We start from the raw sequence: 20,095 nt of genomic DNA, 5'->3' as shown, positions 1-20,095 counted from the left end.
CCTATATTAGGGGCTGTGCAATAATTAGTTTCCCCCCGGGGGGGTAAAATTTCCGAACGGCCCGCCAAAAATCGCTTGCCCCCCCTCTCGGCCTGCCAAAATCGCTTTCCCCCTCTCGGTCCGCCAAAAATCTTTGCCCCCCCCTTACACATGCCAAATTTTTGGGATCCCAATTTTCAAACCTTAAATGGTCTAGATATATGTTGCGAGCGCAGCGAGCAGGAAAATTTGCATATTAAAGCCGTTTCTGTACTGTTTTCCTAAGCCTTTTTAGAGCGTTTTATTTAAAAGGCGCCCCATGAATGTGTGCCAAAAATCACTTGCCCCCCCCTCTCGGCTGGCCAAAATCGCTTGCCCCCCCTTTTGGCTCGCCAAAATTTCTTGCCCCCCCTCCAATTTTACCCTCCCCCAGGGCTCATAATTATTGCACAGCCCCTTAGTGTATGTTACTTACTTGCTTACTTGCTTGCTTACTTACTTACTTACTTACTTACTTACCAACCATTTGCTCCAATTGAGCTGATATTTAAAGGCAATGATCCTTAAGACATTCTAAACATGTTTAAAATATTTTAAAATTCATTTAAGGTCATTAAGGGGTCAATAAAGGGTCAAAGGTCAAGTTTTCAAAATGGTTCAATTGAGCTGAAATTTAAATGCAATGATCCTTATGACATTCTAAACATGTTTAAAATATTTTAAAATTCATTTAAGGTCATTAAGGGGTGATATACATGTATCACAATATACTGCCAAAGCCCCATGGTTCAGCTATGGTGCGGTAACCGCTCTTGTTGTCGTTAATAGGAGCGTTTAAGTGCACCTGGAAAATCTAGGATTAGGTTTTTGTTTCCGAATATTGCAAATGTCTGCGATTTCTTATCTGGGGATATCACACAAACACCATTCCCGCCATGCTTTTCTTCTAATTATACGATACCAGTTTAATTAGTCTCTGTCCCGGGTATGGTTTCATCGATCTAAGATATGGTGAACAAGAATGTGTCAAAGACCACCAAAATCTGCTTAGGCTCTCTAATCGCATTATTACAGAGTGATTAAGGTCTGGTCATATTCTCTGAGCTTCTCTATATACTGTTAATGACAGAAATGATGTTTACCTACAGATCCTTGTGAGGGAAATCCTTGTCAGAATGGGGGTAGATGCCAAGGCCATATATTCGGCGACTATGAATGCGTATGTCCTGTTGGATGGACTGGATACATATGTGATGTTGGTAAGTTGCACTGTTTTCTCTAAACAAAGACCTGAGCTACGATAGCTTCAATATCAACTACTATGAAAATATAATTATGTTGGGTGTAGTGGGTATATGTGTAATGTGATATGTTTCAATGTTTTCTATACTGACATTGCCCAGCTACTTTGTTTTATATTAATAATGGTTTCTTTTAGTCAAATAGATGCAACTTCAGTTATGGTCATAATTTAGTCAAATGTTGGTAGCGTTCATGAAAATTATATCCGCAATAATGTTTTTATAGGGGTTGTGAGCACGCTGTATTATGTTGAAAATTTAGTCAGCAAACGCGTTTTAGCAACAACAAAAAATCTTGAAATGGAAGACACGTGTCGTTTCCTGTTTAATTTACGTTCCATGACCACGGATAAGATATCGAACATTTGTGTAAAGCAACAAATAACGTAGACAAGTTGAATTAGGGCCTATATGGAAATTAATAAAGTTTGAACATGCAGACAGAAAAATGAGGAAAATTGTATGTCACGATCACAAAAATACTCATAATCGTCAAGCAAGAAAAAACACCAAACTTCAAAATAGGTGTCGTGTTATTCCTAGTCGTACGTATTGAACATGTTGAAATGTTGGCTTTCAGAGTATCTACTATCGCGTGATGTTATTTATGGCTGGTTTTTCAAACTTTCATTGTCCGTCGTTGGTTATTTACCTTGAAGCAACTCTCCAAACGTTCTAAAAATTGTAAAGTCCACATAAAAGTTGGCATTGCATCATTTACATGTTAATTTATTCCACATATAGCATCTTTCCCTACACGAGCACTTCTATCTATTTTACTTTTGATTATTTTAACTGGGTTTGCATTTTTTAAATAAGGTTTAATATATTTGTTAAATCCTAAATATACGACTTTGGTCAAATTTCAGTTTAGTTATTCTTTACCAAAACTTATAAAATATATTTTTAATAATCTTTAGTGAACAACTGTCAGGAAGGTTTTCTGGTCATTTGAAGCAGAAATAAAGCGTTAAATTAAAGGAAACACTTTATCTTGACCGCATAACTGTGGTGTTCTATGGGATATTTAATGTCCTAATATGACATCACAAAATTGCCCTAGACAATGAATGTGGCTGATTCAAAGAGGTGTAAGCTGGGTATGTAAGTTGGGACATGTGTAAAAATTACAAAAAAAATATAACATAAAATCAAGTTTTAAAAAAATCATTCTCGTGCTGAAGGGTACTGAACACATTTTGCCAGTGTCCGACATTTTGGTAGGGGTTAATTAAGTTCAAACAGGGGTCAAAATTATAAATTATACCAAGTATACCAATCCAACAAGGTATAATTTTCCCTTTATACCACAGTCATGTCTATTATAGCACTTCTGAAGAGCACACCACCACGACATGGAGATGTGTTACTACCAGCAGAGAGGATTATGTCAGTGAATTTTGAAAAATAAAAAATATCAATGTTGAAAATATTTATTTTTTTAGACGAAGATGAGTGTTCAAGTAATACAGACAATTGCCACACCAATGCGTTCTGTACCAATACCAATGGCTCATTCACATGTGAATGTAACTCTGGATATATTGGGGATGGTATCACCTGTAATGGTAAGTAATAGTAAGATTAACAATGACTTGAAAATAGTTCACTTTCACGACAATAAAAATCGCTTTTCACATCTTCATTAATTAGATCACCTGCACCTATATTGTGACAAAGTTGGCCCTAGCGGCAGAGTATGTATCCGTTGGTACAAGATGCTCGATTCCTTAGTGTTTACAACGCCAATTTTGTCGCTATTGATACGTATCTCGTGATTCAAGCAAATGTAGAATGCTAAGCATGGTTCGTCAACTAGGGGCTGTGCAATAATTGTGAGCCCAGGGGAGTGTAAAAGAAGTGGGGATCAATTTTGGCACACATTCATGGGGCGCCTCTAATGCTCTGAAAAGGCTAAGGAAAACAGTACGGAAACACTTAAATGTGCAAACTTTCTTACTCGCTGCGTTTGTAATATATATAGAGGCCTTTTATGGTTTGCAAATTTTCGATTTTGGCCCATATTCATGGGGCGCCTTTAATCCTCTAAAAAGGCTAAGGAAAACAGTATGGAAACCCTTCAATATGCACATTTTCCTGCGCTCTACGTTCGCAATATATATGTAGGCCATTTAAGAATTTTATCATGTGTGAAGGGTGGAGGGGGACAAAGATAATTGGCAGGTCAAGAGGGGTGGGGGCATGGAAATTTTTGCAGGCCGAGAGGAGGCAAATATTTTTAGCCGGGCTCATAATTATTGCACAGCCAATTTGCCCAAGTCATAACAACACCCTGCTTCTTAAGATAAACGTTTAAGACGAATATGGTATTATCGCCAGCAAAATAACTCGTCTTTGTATTAAGGGATATTGAGGATTGTTCAAAAATACTTTCATCTCACAGGGATCAAAATGATAAATTATTCCATTTCTTTAATAAAGTGTACCAAATTAATCACCAGGTCATATTCCAAAAAGGTATACTTTGGTCTTACCACAGTCATGACAGTCATGTCTATAATAATTCTATCCTGAAGAGCACACCACCACGAGATGGCGCTGTGTTACCACCAGCAGAGAGGATGGTGGAATACCAAAGCATGTAGGTCATGGTATTCAAAACTGTTATGTCAGCGAATTTTGAAAAATAGAAAATTTCAACGTTGAAAATATCTATTTTTTTTTCAGACGAAGATGAGTGTTCAAGTAATACAGACAATTGCCACAACAATGCGTTATGTACCAATACCGATGGCTCGTTCACATGTGAATGTAACTCTGGATATATTGGCGATGGTATCACCTGTAATGGTAAGTAATAGTAAGATTAACAATGACTTGAAAATAGTTCACTTTCACGACCATAAAAATCTTCTATTACTTATATTTTTACTACTTTGCAGTTGAATGTGCTGATAACGAAGTAGGCTGTAGATGTGCAGACGGATTGCATCAGTGTGATAATGGTAACTGTATTTTTGAAGACTGGAGATGTGATTATTTCAATGACTGTGGAGACAATAGCGATGAGGCTGATTGTGAATGTAACTCAAGAACTGACTTTGTGTGCACTGCTGGTGGATGCATCCCTGCTGTTTGTGTTTGTGATGGTAACGCAGATTGCTTTGATGGCAGTGACGAAGATTTATGTGGTCAAACTACTGAACCCTCAACAACCATAGCACCAGGTAAATAGTTCTTCTTTTGTCATGTTTGTATTCTCTATTATATTGATTGACTACCGGTAGTTAATCACTTGATTTCTTGTATACCTGGTAATACACTAGAGAGATTGCGATTGCTAGTCTCGGTTCCAAACTGGAAATTCGTCACGAAGGAGAACAAGTCGGCTTGAATAAAGACTATAATATATGATCTAATCTAATCTAGGTCGATAGAGGGCATAGTGATTGAAATATTAATAGTAAGCGCAGGCTACTGAGTCTCTGCCTAATTCACACATCCCGCATTTGACTTAACATGCTGCTTAAACTTAATTGTATTTTTGTACTCCCCAAATATTATAGTTGCCTAAAACATATATTTTGGTAGATTAAAGATCACTACATCCATTATACTTTCAAAATGAGACCTTTTCGTCCTGAAAATTGGGCGCGTAGCATGAACTTTGACATGAGGTAAAATCAGCATATTCCAACGTAGCATCTGCGTTTAATACTACGTTGGAATCCAAAATGGGAAATCGCAATGTCATTTTTGTACGCAAAGTATCACACACATTTCAATGGGCAATATCTGCGTATGAACATCGCGTATAAATTTAGTCGATTTTCAACACATCGCTGTACCTTTATTATAATGATTTGTTACAAACAAAATAATAGTAATTAGACTTTCCTTCGTATATTCATTGACTGTCTTTAACATATTGTGAAATGGACAAATTTTGTGCATTTTCAGCAATGTATCTACGTTTATTTCGCACGTGGAAAATCTTCAAAACTGGCTAAATACGTGACCTCGCTTCGATACAGGAGAGTGGTTTTGAATAGATCAACGTACGTCCGATGCCTACGTTTGGAAATCGCAATCTCTCTATTTGCGATTTCAAATTGAATTGTAAACGGATGGTTTTATTTTAGCATACTGCAATTACTGTTCATTTTCCTATACACAATACACAGTGCTCTCACCATTGACGCGTGACCTTTACAAACAGTGTATGTTATAGGTATAGGGCATTGCCTAGTTAACGTCACTAGGTAAAAAAAAATAACCGGCCAATATGTTTTGTACTCTGTGAAATTCTAGAATATATAGTTTTTTTAAATGTCCTACATTTTTAGCTAATTTAGATGTTTGAAAATATTCGAACTTTAGTGATTTAGTAAGAAATGGCACACATGGCCTGCAAAATTCCCTGTGTAAATCGAATGCAACTTTTAGTGACTATCATTCACTTGTGCACCGCTCTCTTCCGAAGGGCATTAAAGCTAAACCACTTGACGGATATTTTCTGTACTTGATATCAATCAAGAATTATGTGTATATTGCACGTAGGCTAAAAACTGGCTAGGTGGGGCATCTTCAAATGTTCGTACCTCCTAGATATGTAAGTGACAAATAACAGCAAAAACAACTCCTATATCTGTCCATAACTTTGGTCAGTGGAGCGAGCCAGGGGATTTCAAGTGGTTATTTATTGATTGGCAAGTGCCATATTTGGGTATAAGTACAGTCCATCATTCAATATGGAGGATGGGCTAGATCGCCATACGCCAAGTGTTTCTAGAATGCTGCTAAAATAAGAAAATTTTCAATGCTAATTTATTGCACATTCTAGGGAAGCGTAGTTACCTTTTGAAATAGCCGAGTGGGAGGGTTTTCAATGAAATATTTTTGTGTTAAAATTGAAGCATCCTATGTATAAAAGAATATATGAATATTAACTGCATATCATATATAACGATTCGTGAGGCAGAGAATTTTATTTCAATTTTATATACGCCAAAATATTTTCTGAATTTTGTCAAAATTAACACTGAATTGATGGTGACAAGTTTATGTAAATAAATATTAATTAATTAGCTTTATCTAACCAAAATATCCATGTTAAGTGATATATATTGAGCGCAATGGGCAAAATAAATGGGGTTAACAATGTATTCATAACTTTCGTCGGCAAAAATATTTCTGTCGGTATAATAACAAATGTGTGCCACCCCCCCCTCGTGTTCAGAAAAACAGGCTAAGCAACTGGGTTAGTTCGATATGTGATGACTACATAGATTGTATTGATGGCAGTGACGAAGAAATATGTGGTCTTACTACTGAAATACCTATAATGACAATACCCATTGGAACTATCAACAACATTAGCATCAAGTGAATATGTTCGGCTTTTGTATTCTGTATATAATATACGTCAATTTAATTGACGTTCGGGATGACATTATAACATGTATTTTTAATAGTTGACACTTGATTTCCTGTATAGTTGATAATACACATAATTAAGTAACAGCTTTGAAATGTAAACGGGTGGTTTTATTTTAGAGCTTTTTTTTCCTACTTACAGTTGAGTGTGCTGAAGATGAATACGAATGTGCTGATGGACAAACATGTATTCCATCAAACTGGGTATGTGATTACATCAATGACTGTGTAGACAACAGCGATGAGGCTGGTTGCGAGTGTGATCTAAGAACTGAGTTCATGTGCACTTCTGGTGAATGCATCTTTGCTAATTGGGTTTGTGATGACTACACAAATTGCATTGATGGCAGTGACGAAGATATATGTGGTCAAACTACTGCATCAATGCCCATGGAACCCTCAACAACCATAGCACCAGGTAAATATCTTTCCCAGGACTCATAATCTGAGAGCTTGCTCAATGTGCGTGGGTTCGAGTCCCCGTCCCACCACCGTCTTGCACCCTTGCGCATGGCGCGTTGCCTCGCATGCCTCACCCCATCCAGGTGCAATTAATCCCACTTGCTTGGTGAAAAACTACATTTCTAAATTTATTTATAACAAATATAAATGACTGCAGAGAGGTGGTAAGGTAAGGAGGATGTAGAATATGTTTTTTGAACTCAAACATATATTTTAATTCTAATGTGTAACAAAATGTTTGCTCAAATTACAACATGATGTAATGTAATATATATTAGCAAGCTTTACTGTGCCGATGATGCACAATCCTCTAGCAGCCAATGCGAACCCAATACCTTGGCATTCCAAAATGGTTTCAAGTTATGTCTTCCTTAGTGAAGCTAAAGTACGTTCCAAGTTCATTTATGATATTTTAACAGATATAAATGAGTGTACAAATGGTGAACACAACTGTCATGGCGATGCAACGTGTACCAATACCATGGGTTCCTTCTCATGTGCATGCAATAGTGGGTATAGCGGAGATGGTTTTGCATGCATCGGTAAGTAAAATTATAAATTGTAGCTTAAAACATTTCAATTTTGAACATTAATACAAGCCACTAGTTTATTTGAACCAAACTGATTGAAATATTGGCACCATTTATTGAATATTTATTGTTCTCTTGTTTAGATTCGAAATCTAGATTATTTTAATATTGACATAAAGGTAGGTGGTCAGATAATTTTCGTATTGTGTTTTGTATCTCACATTGAGGCCTGTACCACAATATATGTGTTATGAGGCTGTCACTTTTTGATTCATAATATCTAAACGGAATATAATTTTGAGGCGGATGAGGCTGTAAATCAGGCACCATCTTTAAGATGGTAACAAAGATATAGAATATGTTTCATGAACTTAAACATATATTTTAATTGTCATATGTAACAACATGTTTGCTCAAATTAAACAGCACGATATTATGTAATGTGCACTATTAATCTTTACCATGCCGACATGTGAGAAGATTCACAATCATCTATCAGCTAATAGAAAAGGGTACTTTAATTTCCATCGCACTTCCTTGGTGAAACTAGAGTATATTTCAAGTTTGTTTATGATATTTTAACAGATGTAAATGAGTGCACAGATGGCGAACACAACTGTCATGACGAAGCAACATGTACCAATATCATGGGTTCCTTCTCATGTGCATGCAACAGAGGGTATAGCGGTGATGGTACTGTATGTATCGGTATGTAAAACTATAAATAATCCAAAACACTTCTTTTTTGAACATTAAATAAAGGCATCAAGTTTATTTGACCTAGATTATTTCTAGTATACCATTTCTCGTATAGTTAATTGTTCTATTATTTTGATTCCAAATCTAAATTATTTTAATTTTTACTTAAGGTGGTAAGGATGATGAAGAATATATTTTTTAATTCAAACATATATTTTAATTGTCATGTGTAACAAAAAGTTTGCTCAAATTAGACAACATGATATTATGTAATGTGTACTACCCAGCAAACAAAACATGGTCTTAAAACGTTTATTCAAAACGTTTTAATAACATTTAAATATCGGGTTAGATCGGGAATACGTTTTTGAAACGTTATTATGTTTTGTACAACGGTTTCAAAAATATATTATGAATGTTGTTATATTTCCCCCCCTTTATATAAACCGACATTTAAACCTTTTAAATCGTTATGTGCCTATATGTGATGCGATCAAACAAAATCATTCGGAACTCGGAAATATTGATTTTGAGAAGAAATATTTTAAACAAAAGAAATATTTTTTGTTGTTTCCTTTTGTTATGGAAACTCTTTAATTGCTCATATCTTTGGAACTGGTTGTTTAATTTCAATGGGGGTTTCTGCAAAATGCAGCTTTGTAACAGATTTTTACTATTCTATAAGAAACTTATCATTTCCGAGTTCCGACTGATTTTGCTTGATCGCATCACATATGAGGAGATTCACACTCATCTAGCAGCTAATACGGACTCAATATCTTGGCATTCGAGAATTTGTTTCTTTTCAAATCATTTCAAGATGGTTTGAAGTTATGTTTAGAAAAGTGTACTATTTCATCACACTTCTTTGGTGAAACTAAACTACATTTCAAGTTTATTTATGATATTTTAACAGATGTAAATGAGTGCACAGATCGCGAACACAACTGTCATGACGAGGCAACATGTACCAACACCATGGGTTCCTTCTCATGCACATGCAATAGAGGGTATAGCGGTGATGGTACTGCATGTATTGGTATGTAAAAACACGTAGTTTTGAACATTAAATATAAGCCACCAGTTAATTTGATCCTAATTATTTGACAGTATTGCCACCATTTCTCGAATAGCTAATTGTTATATTATTTTGATTCAAAATCTAATTATTTTAATTTTGACTTGTGGTAAGGAGAATATAGAATATATTTTTTTAACTCAAACATATATATTTTAATGTTCATGTTAACAAAATGTTTACTCAAATTACAAAAATATGTAATGTTATTTGTTTCTATGGCGACGATGAAGAGATTCACTAGCACTATCATCTAGCAGCTAATACGAACCCAATACCTTGGCATTCATGAGTTGGTTTCTTTTTTTAATTATTTCAAGATGGATTCAAGCTATGTCTTCCTTGGTGTGGGTGAAGCTAAAGTATGTTTCAGTTTGTTTATGATATTTTAACAGATATAAATGAGTGCACATATGGCGAACGCAACTGTCATGACGACGCAACATGTACCAATACCATGGGTTCCTTCTCATGTGCATGCAATATTGGGTTCAGCGGAGATGGTATTACATGTATTGGTATGTAGAACTATAAATTGTAGCTAACAACCCTTTTATTTTGAACATTAAATATAAGCCACCGGCTTATTTGAACCAAACTGATTGAAAATATTGGCAACATTTCTCGAAAAGTTCATTGTTCTATTGTTTAATTTCGAAATCTAAATTATTTTAATTTTCACTTAGGTGGTAAACTTAGGTGGTGAACTCAAATTAATGTTTTAATTGTCATGTGTAGTAAAATGTTTGCTGAAATTAAAAGAACATGACGTTATGTAATGTATACTATTAATCTTTACTTTGCCGTCGATGAACAGATTCACAATCATCTGGCAGCCAATGCGAACCTAATACCTTGGCATTCACGAATTTGTTTCTTCATACTGCAGTTACTGTCCGTTTTCCTATACACAATACACAGTGCTCTTTCCCATTGACGCGTGACCTCTACAAATAGCCCTACGTTAAAAGTATGGGGATATGACTAGTTAACGTCGCTGTGTGCAAAATAACAGGCCAATATTAAAAGTACTCTTCTAAAGTTCTAGAAAATATAGTTTTTTTACATGTCCTAAATTTTTAGCTAATTTAGATGTTTGGAAATATTCGTACTTTGGTGTTTTAGTTATTGTTATAGGTAATAGTACATTGCCTAGTTAACGTCGCTGTGTGAAAAATAACCGGCCAATATTAAAAGTACTCTTCTAAAATTCTAGACAATATAGTTTTGTAACATGTCCTAAATTTTTAGCTAATTTAGGTGCTTGGAGAGGGTCGCACTTTTGTGTTTTAGGAAGGATATGTAAACGACAGATAACACCAAAAATATGAAGAAATTATTTCCAAACCGTGTTAAGTCAACAATCATTATGTTGCTCATTTTCAAGAATGCTGGTTTACAAAAAGCAGACCATTGTCTCATTTCGTGAACAAAGGTACACATACCATTGTTTCCTTTCGTTTCCTTTATAATCGGTTACCCAACTGAAGCTATAATACCAGCTTTATTGCGATATCGCACATGAAAACAGACACTTGTGCACAACCAGAGAAGATCCGATTTAATCAGTTGAGCTGTTTCAATGAGTGTTATCTTGGTTTAATAGCCTTTAATGGGGTTAAGTCCTGCAAAGGTCGAGATGAATTCTACTGTAGACATGACTGCATCATGTTTCAATCATTTCAAGATGGTTGGAAGTTCATTGGTGAAATAAACTAAATTTCAAGTTTATTTATGATATTTTAACAGATATAAATGAGTGTTCAATTGGCGTTCACAGCTGTCATGACGATGCAACATGTACCAATACCATGGGTTCCTTCTCATGTGCATGCAATATTGGGTATAGCGGAGATGGCACTGCATGTTATGGTATGTAAAACTATAAATTTTAGCTAACAACACTTTAATTTGATCATTAAATATAAGCCACTGGCTTATTTGAACCAAACTGATTGAAAATATTGGCGCCATTTCTCGAAAAGTTACTTGTTCTATTGTTTAGATTGACTAGTTCTATTTCTCGAAAAGTTACTTGTTCTATTGTTTAGATTCGAAATCTAAACAAATTTCGCAATTTGAAAAATCCGCCCCAACGGGAAAATCGCAAGGGAATTAATGGCAACTGGAGAGAACGCGATGGAAACACTTTGACTGATTCCAACAAGGACAAGTGGGTAATCAATTCTTCATCTCGCGATTTGAGCCAGGACGAACGATCATTACTTGAAAAGGGATTGAATTTTGCTGTTTCACCCACTGAGCTACCTGTTCATGATTATATAGCGGCTTGTGAATCTGCCTGTAAACAACTTGGTGATGGGGATGCAGATGAACTTCGAGGTAAGGTCACTCATATCATCAAAACAGCCAAGTTACCAGAGAGTAATTTAACTAAAGAGGAGAGAAAAGCACTTGAGAACTTAAGAAAGGATAACACCATTATAGTGCTCCCCGCTGATCGCGCTTGTTGTGTCATTGATCGCACGGATTATGAATCAAAAGTGGACAGTTTACTTAGCGATGATAACACCTATGAACGACTATGCAAGGATCCTACTGAGAAATACAAAAAGGAGCTTTCAGTGATTCTTAATGATCTCAAGTCTTGTGGGGCCATTGACTTTGCTTTAAAAGAAAGATTGTTTCCAACAGAGTGTGATGTGCCTAAGATATACGGCTTGCCAAAAGTGCACAAAACTGGTGTTCCTCTAAGACCCATCGTTTCCAGCATTGGGTCAGTTAGTTACAACTCCTCGAGATTCTTGGCTGACATTCTTAGTTCGGTGGTTGGAAAAACACCTCACCACATTAAAGACACTAAGCAATTTGTGGATTTTGTGAGTGACCTCAATATTGCCCCGGATGAATTGATTGTTTCTTATGATGTCACTGCATTGTTTACCAGTGTACCTGTAGACAACGCTATTGAAGCAATTCGCGCACGCCTAGAGGAGGATACTTCGTGGAAAACCAGGACATATCTTAACGCCGAGCAAGTGCTTCGACTGTTAAAGTTTTGTCTAAATACAACTTATTTTGTTTTCCGCGGACAATTCTTCAAACAAAAACATGGCGCCGCCATGGGTGGTCCTGTTTCACCAACGACATGCAATCTTTTTATGGAACAGTTTGAAAGCTTAGCCCTTGAATCTGCATCACATCCACCCAGAGTGTGGCTTCGCTACGTGGACGACACGTTCGTAGTTATTAAACGGGAGCATTTCAGCGAATTCACAGAGCATATCAACTCGCAAAGTGATCACATAAAGTTCACAAGTGAAGTGGAGGCGGATGGACAGCTTCCTTTCTTAGATACTTTGGTCAAGCGCTCCGAGGACGGTTCATTACGGGTCAGTGTGTATCGTAAACCTACACACACTGACCAGTACCTCAATTTTGACAGCCACCATCCGCTAGAGCATAAGTTGAGCGTAATCAGGACCTTGTTCCACCGGGCGGATTTCGCAGTTACGGACCCATTAGACAGAGAGAAAGAAATCTCGCATGTGCAGTCCGCGCTCCAGAATTGTGGATATGAGCGTTGGACATTTCACAAAGCTCGCAAACCGAAAAAACAAACAGATAACTCGTCGGCTGTATTCCATAGTGGCGTATAGTGATTTTTGGTCATTTTTTTGAAAATTGGCACATATGTTTTTAATGATGTTCTCTCTAATTTTTTCTAAGTCTCATCAGTCATAATTAGCTAATTAATTAGTAATTAATTAATTAAATGTGGCGTATAGTTACAAAATGATATTTTTGTATTCAATAGTGGCGTATCGACCATACGCCACTTTTTATACACATTTTATAATTATGAAATATCGGCAAAAATGAAAAACATCGTATGTCATAGTGGCGTACGCGTATCGGACCTATACGCCACTATGGAATACGAACGACGAAAAGTAACGCCATAGGGATTACACGGCGACCGAGGTGGCGTACGGTTAACGTAAGGTTAGGGTATTGCGTTTTGTTCGTTTTCCATAGTGACGTATAGTTTTATTGTCAGTTTGCCAGCAATAGTATGTATTTATTTCTTTTGAAAAATATATAACAATAAAATCTATTTAGTTTACTACAGAAATTTCACATCATTTACAAAATATAATGAATGTCTGATTTACACAACTCGATTTTAAATTGGCATTTCTTCAAACCCGATTTTCTCGAAAAGTTGTTTATTCGCGGCGCCCCACTATACGCCACTATGGAATACGGACGACGAACTCTTCTGCGGCGAATGCTAACACCAAATGCAAAGCTAATATCAACTTGCCATATGTCAAGGGTACCAGTGAGAAACTTCGCCGTGTGTTTCAGCAGTATGGGGTTTTTGCCACCTTTAGACCCCTCACCACGCTGCGTAAGAATCTGGTAGCACCTAAGGACCGCACTGAAAAGAAGATCAAACAGGAGTTATATACCACATTCCATGCACGGATTGTAGCTCTGTTTACATTGGTGAAACCGGAAGGAAACTCAAGTTCAGACTTAAGGAGCATAAATCAGTTGCTCCAAGCGCCAATTCTCCTGTATCTGCTCATACCAAGTCCGGTCACAATATTGACTGGGACGGAGTTACTATCTTGGAAAAGGACAGCAGGAACGATACAAGGAAAATTCGCGAAGCGATCCACATTAGGAGAGACCCGCAGCCCAAAATCAACACCTCGCAGGGGTATGAACTATCTCCAGTTTACAACAGCTTGCTGAAATCAGTGAAACTAACTGGCAACTCTAGTAGAAGATCTTCTAGAAACACTGATTTCAGCAACATCTCACACACCATCACCCACTGAGGAAGGAACCAGTTGGTTCTGAAATATTTGGGAAAATAACCTGGTGAGTGCAGTTGAAAGTTTTAATCTTTTTACTTCTTAAATTATTTTATTTTTCACTTAGGTGGTAAAGAGAATGAGAATATAGTTTTGAACTCAAATATATATATTAATTGCCATGTGTAACAAAATGTTTGCTCAACTTAAACAGCTTGATGTTATATAATGTGTACTATTAATCTTTTACTAATGCTGTCGATGAAGAGTTTCACAATCAACTAATAGCCAATACGAATCCAATATCTTGGCATTCACGAATTTGTTTCTTTTCAACTATTTCAAGACGGCTGGAAGTTCATTGGTGAAATAAACTAAGTTTCAAGTTTATTTATGATATTTTAACAGATAGAAATGAGTGTTCAATTGGCGTACACAGCTGTCATGACGATGCAACATGTACCAATACCATAGGTTCCTTCTCATGTGCATGCAATATTGGGTATGTCGGAGATGGTACTGCCTGTTATGGTATGTAAAATTTTAAATATTATTGTAACTAACACTTCTATTTTTGAACATTAGATATAAGCTTATGTGAGCCAAGATAGAAAATAGTAGCACAATTTCCCGAATAGTTATTGTTCTATTGTTAATTAAACAACATCATGTTATGTAATGTACACTATTAATTTTTTCTATGCCGATGATGAAGAGATTCAAAATCAAATAGCAGCCAATGCGAACCCAATACCATTACATTCACGAATTTATTTCTTTTCAATCATTTCAATATTGTTGGAAGTTCCTTGGTGAAGTTTCAAGTTTTATATGATATAAATGAGTGTCACAGATATAAATGAGTGTCACAGATATAAATGAGTGTCACATATATAAATGAGTGTCACAGATATAAATGAGTGTCACAGATACAAATGAGTGTCACAGATATAAATGAGTGTCACAGATATAAATGAGTGTCACATATATAAATGAGTGTCACAGATATAAATGAGTGTCACAGATATAAATCAGTCTCACTTGCCAGCAGTATTTCTCACCGACCCTTTTCAGGGCCATCTAAAAAGACAAATGACTATGTCAATTTCTGTATATATTTTACCTCAATATTATCCTCTTAACTTTAACTATCACAATTATCTATCAGCTAGTACGAACCCCCGAATTTGTTACTTTTCAAATATTTCAAGATTGTTGGAAGTTAAGTTTAAAAAAAGTGTACTATAATTTCTATCGCACTTCCTTGGTGAAACTAAAGTACATTTCAAGTTTGTTTATGATATTTTAACAGATGTAAATGAGTGCACCGATGGCGAACACAACTGTCATGACGAAGCAACATGTACCAATACCATGGGTTCCTTCTCATGTGCATGCAATAGCGGGTATAGCGGTGATGGTACTGAATGTAGTGGTATGTAAAATCTTTTGTAAAGTCCTTTTGAACATTGAATATAAGCCACCTATTAATTTGACCCAGATTATTTGACAGTATTGCCACAATTTCTCGAATAGCTAAATGTTCTATTATTTCGATTCGAAGTTTAAATTATTTTAATTTTGACTTGTGGTAAAGAGGGTATAGAATATATATTTTTTAAGTCAAACATTTTTTTTAATTGTCATGTTAACAAAATGTTTGGTCAAATTAAAAAATTATGTAATGTATACTATTAATCTTTCACTATTTATGATATTTAAACAGATATAAATGAGTGTACAAATGGGAACCACAACTGTTATGACGATGCAACATGTACCAATACCATGGGTTCCTTCTCATGTGCATGCAATAGAGGGTATATCGGAGATGGTACTACATGTATCGGTATGTAAAACTATTAAATTATAGCTAGAAATACCTCTATTTTGAACATTAAATATAAGTCACCAGTTTATTTGAACCAAACTGATAGAAAACATTGGCACCATATTATAGATAGGTATGCTAGATTTCCTAGATTCGAAATCTAAATTATTTTAATATTGACTTAAAGGTAGATGGTCAGATTGTTTGTATTGTGTTTTGACCTCACATTGAGGTCTGTACCAAAATAAGCCAATTCCTAAGTTTTTAGGTAAATTGCACTAGTCGTTTTGATATTAGCTATCACCTTTTCATTTGTAATATCTAAACGGAATATAATTTGGGCCTCAAAATTCGCCTAAAAATTATGAGCAAAAATATAAGCTTTCTTCTGCTGCCAAATTCTCTAATTTGATAGGACAAAATGGGGGGATGAGGCTATCAATCAGGCACCATCTTTAAGGTGGTAACAAAGATATAGAATATGTTTTATGAACATGAACATGTACTAATTACATGGGTTCCTTCTCATGTGCATGTAATAGAGGGTATAGCGGAGATGGCACTGCATGTATCGGTATGTAAAACTATAAATTGTATCTAAAACATCAAGTTTATTTGACCTAGATTATTTGACAATATTGGTACCATTTCTCGTATAGTTAATGGTTCTATTATTTTGATTCGAAACCTAAATTATTTCAATTTTTACATAAGGTGGTAAGGAGGATGTAGAATATATTTTTAACTCAAACATATGAATATATGAATACAAAACCCACCCAAGTCCATACTTTGGCCAAATTGAGTTAAGCATGGGAAATTGTTGCTATACATAGGACTGTCATATGTATGAAAGAACAACTCAAATTCATCCTCTGTGTCTACTGAGCATGTAAAAAATAGCATGTATGAAAGAACCACCCAATTCCATGATTTGAGTCTTGTAACACATTGATTGAAATCCAGTATGTATAAAAGTCCGCTTGTAACACATTCATTGCTGGAGAGCGACTTTTGAAACAAACAATGGGTTTAATAAAGGAAAGTGAGTGCTTTATATTACATGGCAGAATGCTTATCAACATTATACATACCTGTGTGCTTTATTTTGTATTATCTTACTAGCGGTAATCTCATTCCAATATTGTTGTCTTTGTATATGATTCAAAAACCCACCCAAGTCCAGAATTTAAAATGAACCCCACGAAGTCCCTGAAATGCTAATCGTCATACCTAATACAGGTTAATCCACTCATTTGCACGTAAAACTTACCATATTGACCAGGTAAATCTAACTGAAGGAATTCAAATGATACACATGTTTTTCTCTCAAAATCACTTCCCATGGACTTGGGTGGGTTTGTATTCATGTATTCATATATTTTAATTTTCATGTGCAACAAAATATTTGTTCAAATTAGCCAACATGATATTATGTAATGTGTACTACCCAGCAAACAAAATATGGTCTTAAAACGTTTATTCAAAACGTTTTAATAACATTTAACTATCGGGTTAGATCGGGAATACGTTTTTGAAACGTTATTATGTTTTGCATAACGGTTTCAACAATATTTTATGAATGTTATTATATTTTTCTCCCCTTTATATAAACCGACATTTAAACCTTTTAAATCGTTATGTGCTTGCTAGGTAGAATTAATCTTTACTATGCCTATATGTGATGCAATCAAACAAAATCATTCGGAACTCGGAAATATTGATTTTGAGAAGAAATATTTTTAACAAAAGAAATTGGTTGTTTAATTTCAATGGGGGTTTCTGCAAAATGCAGCTTTGAAACAGATTTTTACTATTCTATAAGAAACTTATTATTTCCGAGTTCCGACTGATTTTGCTTGATCGCATCACATATGAGGAGATTCACACTCATCTAGCAGCTAATAGGGACTCAATATCTTGGCATTCGAGAATTTGTTTCTTTTCAAATCATTTCAAGATGGTTGGAAGTTATGTTTAGAAAAGTGTACTATTTCATCCCACTTCTTTGGTGAAACTAAACTACATTTCAAGTTTATTTATGATATTTTAACAGATGTAAATGAGTGCACAGATGGCGAACACAACTGTCATGGCGATGCAACATGTACCAACACCATGGGTTCCTTCTCATGTACATGCAATAGAGGGTATAGCGGTGATGGTACTGCATGTATTGGTATGTAAAAACACGTATTTTTGAACATTAAATATAAGCCACCAGTTAATTTGATCCTGATTATTTGACAGTATTGCCAACATTTCTCGAATAGCTAATTGTTATATTATTTTGATTCCAAATCTAATTGTTTTAATTTTGACTTGTGGTAAGGAGAATATAGAATTTTTTTTTTTAACTCAAACATATATATTTTAATGTTCATGTTAACAAAATGTTTACTCAAATTACCAAAATATGTAATGTTAATTTTTTCTATGGCGACGATGAAGAGATTCACTATCATCTAGCAGCTAATACGAACCCAATACCTTGGCATTCATGAGTTGGTTTCTTTTTTTAATTATTTCAAAATGGATTCAAGCTATGTCTTCCTTGGTGTGGGTGAAGCTAAAGTATGTTTCAGTTTGTTTATGATAATTTTAACAGATATAAATGAGTGCACAGATGCCGAACGCAACTGTCATGACGACGCAACATGTACCAATACCATGGGTTCCTTCTCATGTGCATGCAATATTGGGTACAGCGGAGATGGTATTACATGTATTGGTATGTAGAACTATAAATTGTAGCTAACAACCCTTTTATTTTGAACATTAAATATAAGCCACCAGCTTATTTGAACCAAACTGATTGAAAATATTGGCAACATTTCTCGAAAAGTTCATTGTTCTATTGTTTAAATTCGAAATCTAAATTATTTTAATTTTCACTTAGGTGGTAAAGAGGATGATTTGAACTCAAATATATGTTTTAATTGTCATGTGTAGTAAAATGTTTGCTGAAATTAAAAGAACATGATGTTATGTAATGTATACTATTAATCTTTACTTTGCCGTCGATGAACAGATTCACAATCATCTGGCAGCCAATGCGAACCTAATACCTTGGCATTCACGAATTTGTTTCTTTTCAATCATTTCAAGATGGTTGGAAGTTCATTGGTGAAATAAACTAAATTTCAAGTTTATTTATGATATTTTAACAGATATAAATGAGTGTTCAATTGGCGTACACAGCTGTCATGACGATGCAATATGTACCAATACAATGGGTTCCTTCTCATGTGCATGCAATATTGGGTATAGCGGAGATGGCACTGCATGTTATGGTATGTAGAACTATAAATTGTAGCTAACAACACTTTATTTTGAACATTAAATATAAACCACCAGTTTATTTGAACCAAACTGATTGAAAATATTGGCACCATTTCTTGAATTAATTGTTCTATTGTTTAGATTCGAAATCTAAATTATGTTATTTTTCACTTAGGTGGTAAAGAGAATGAGAATATATTTTTGAACTCAAATATATATATTAATTGCCATGTGTAACAAAATGTTTGCTCTACTTAAACAGCTTGATGTTATATAATGTGTACTATTAATCTTTTACTAATGCTGTCGATGAAGAGTTTCACAATCAACTAACAGCCAATACGAACCCAATATCTTGGCATTCACGAATTTGTTCCTTTTCAACCATTTCAAGATGGCTGGAAGTTCCTTGGTGAAATAAACTAAGTTTCAAGTTTATTTATGATATTTTAACAGATATAAATGAGTGTTCAATTGGCGTACACAGCTGTCATGACGATGCAACATGTACCAATACCATAGGCTCCTTCTCATGTGCATGCAATATTGGGTATGTCGGAGATGGTACTGCCTGTTATGGTATGTAAAACTATAATTGTAACTAACACTTCTATTTTGAACATTGGATATAAGCCACCAGCTTATGTGAGCCAAGATAGAAAATAGTAGCACAATTTCCCGAATAGTTATTGTTCTATTGTTAATTAAACAACATCATGTTATGTAATGTACACTATTAATTTTTTCTA

The 20,095-nt window shown here is 35.1% G+C and overlaps 1 protein-coding gene and 1 long non-coding RNA gene across 2 annotated transcripts in view; both read left to right on the top strand.

Annotated features, from left to right (window-relative positions):
* The window catches only part of LOC140163300 (uncharacterized), a 113,201-nt gene that overhangs the window by 44,739 nt on the left and 48,367 nt on the right, over positions 1 to 20,095 (top strand). The window lies entirely within an intron of this gene.
* Positions 15,553 to 18,237, top strand: LOC140162386 (uncharacterized). The gene is made up of 3 exons (XR_011860264.1): positions 15,553 to 15,668; positions 15,960 to 16,082; positions 18,121 to 18,237. It is a non-coding gene; the product is annotated as an uncharacterized lncRNA (long non-coding RNA).

The sequence above is a fragment of the Amphiura filiformis genome, chromosome 10 (genome assembly GCF_039555335.1).
Source record: "Amphiura filiformis chromosome 10, Afil_fr2py, whole genome shotgun sequence".
In the NCBI taxonomy this organism is placed as follows: domain Eukaryota; kingdom Metazoa; phylum Echinodermata; class Ophiuroidea; order Amphilepidida; family Amphiuridae; genus Amphiura; species Amphiura filiformis.
Note: the sequence above shows the minus strand (reverse complement) of the source record. Positions and strands in the feature narration are given on the sequence as shown.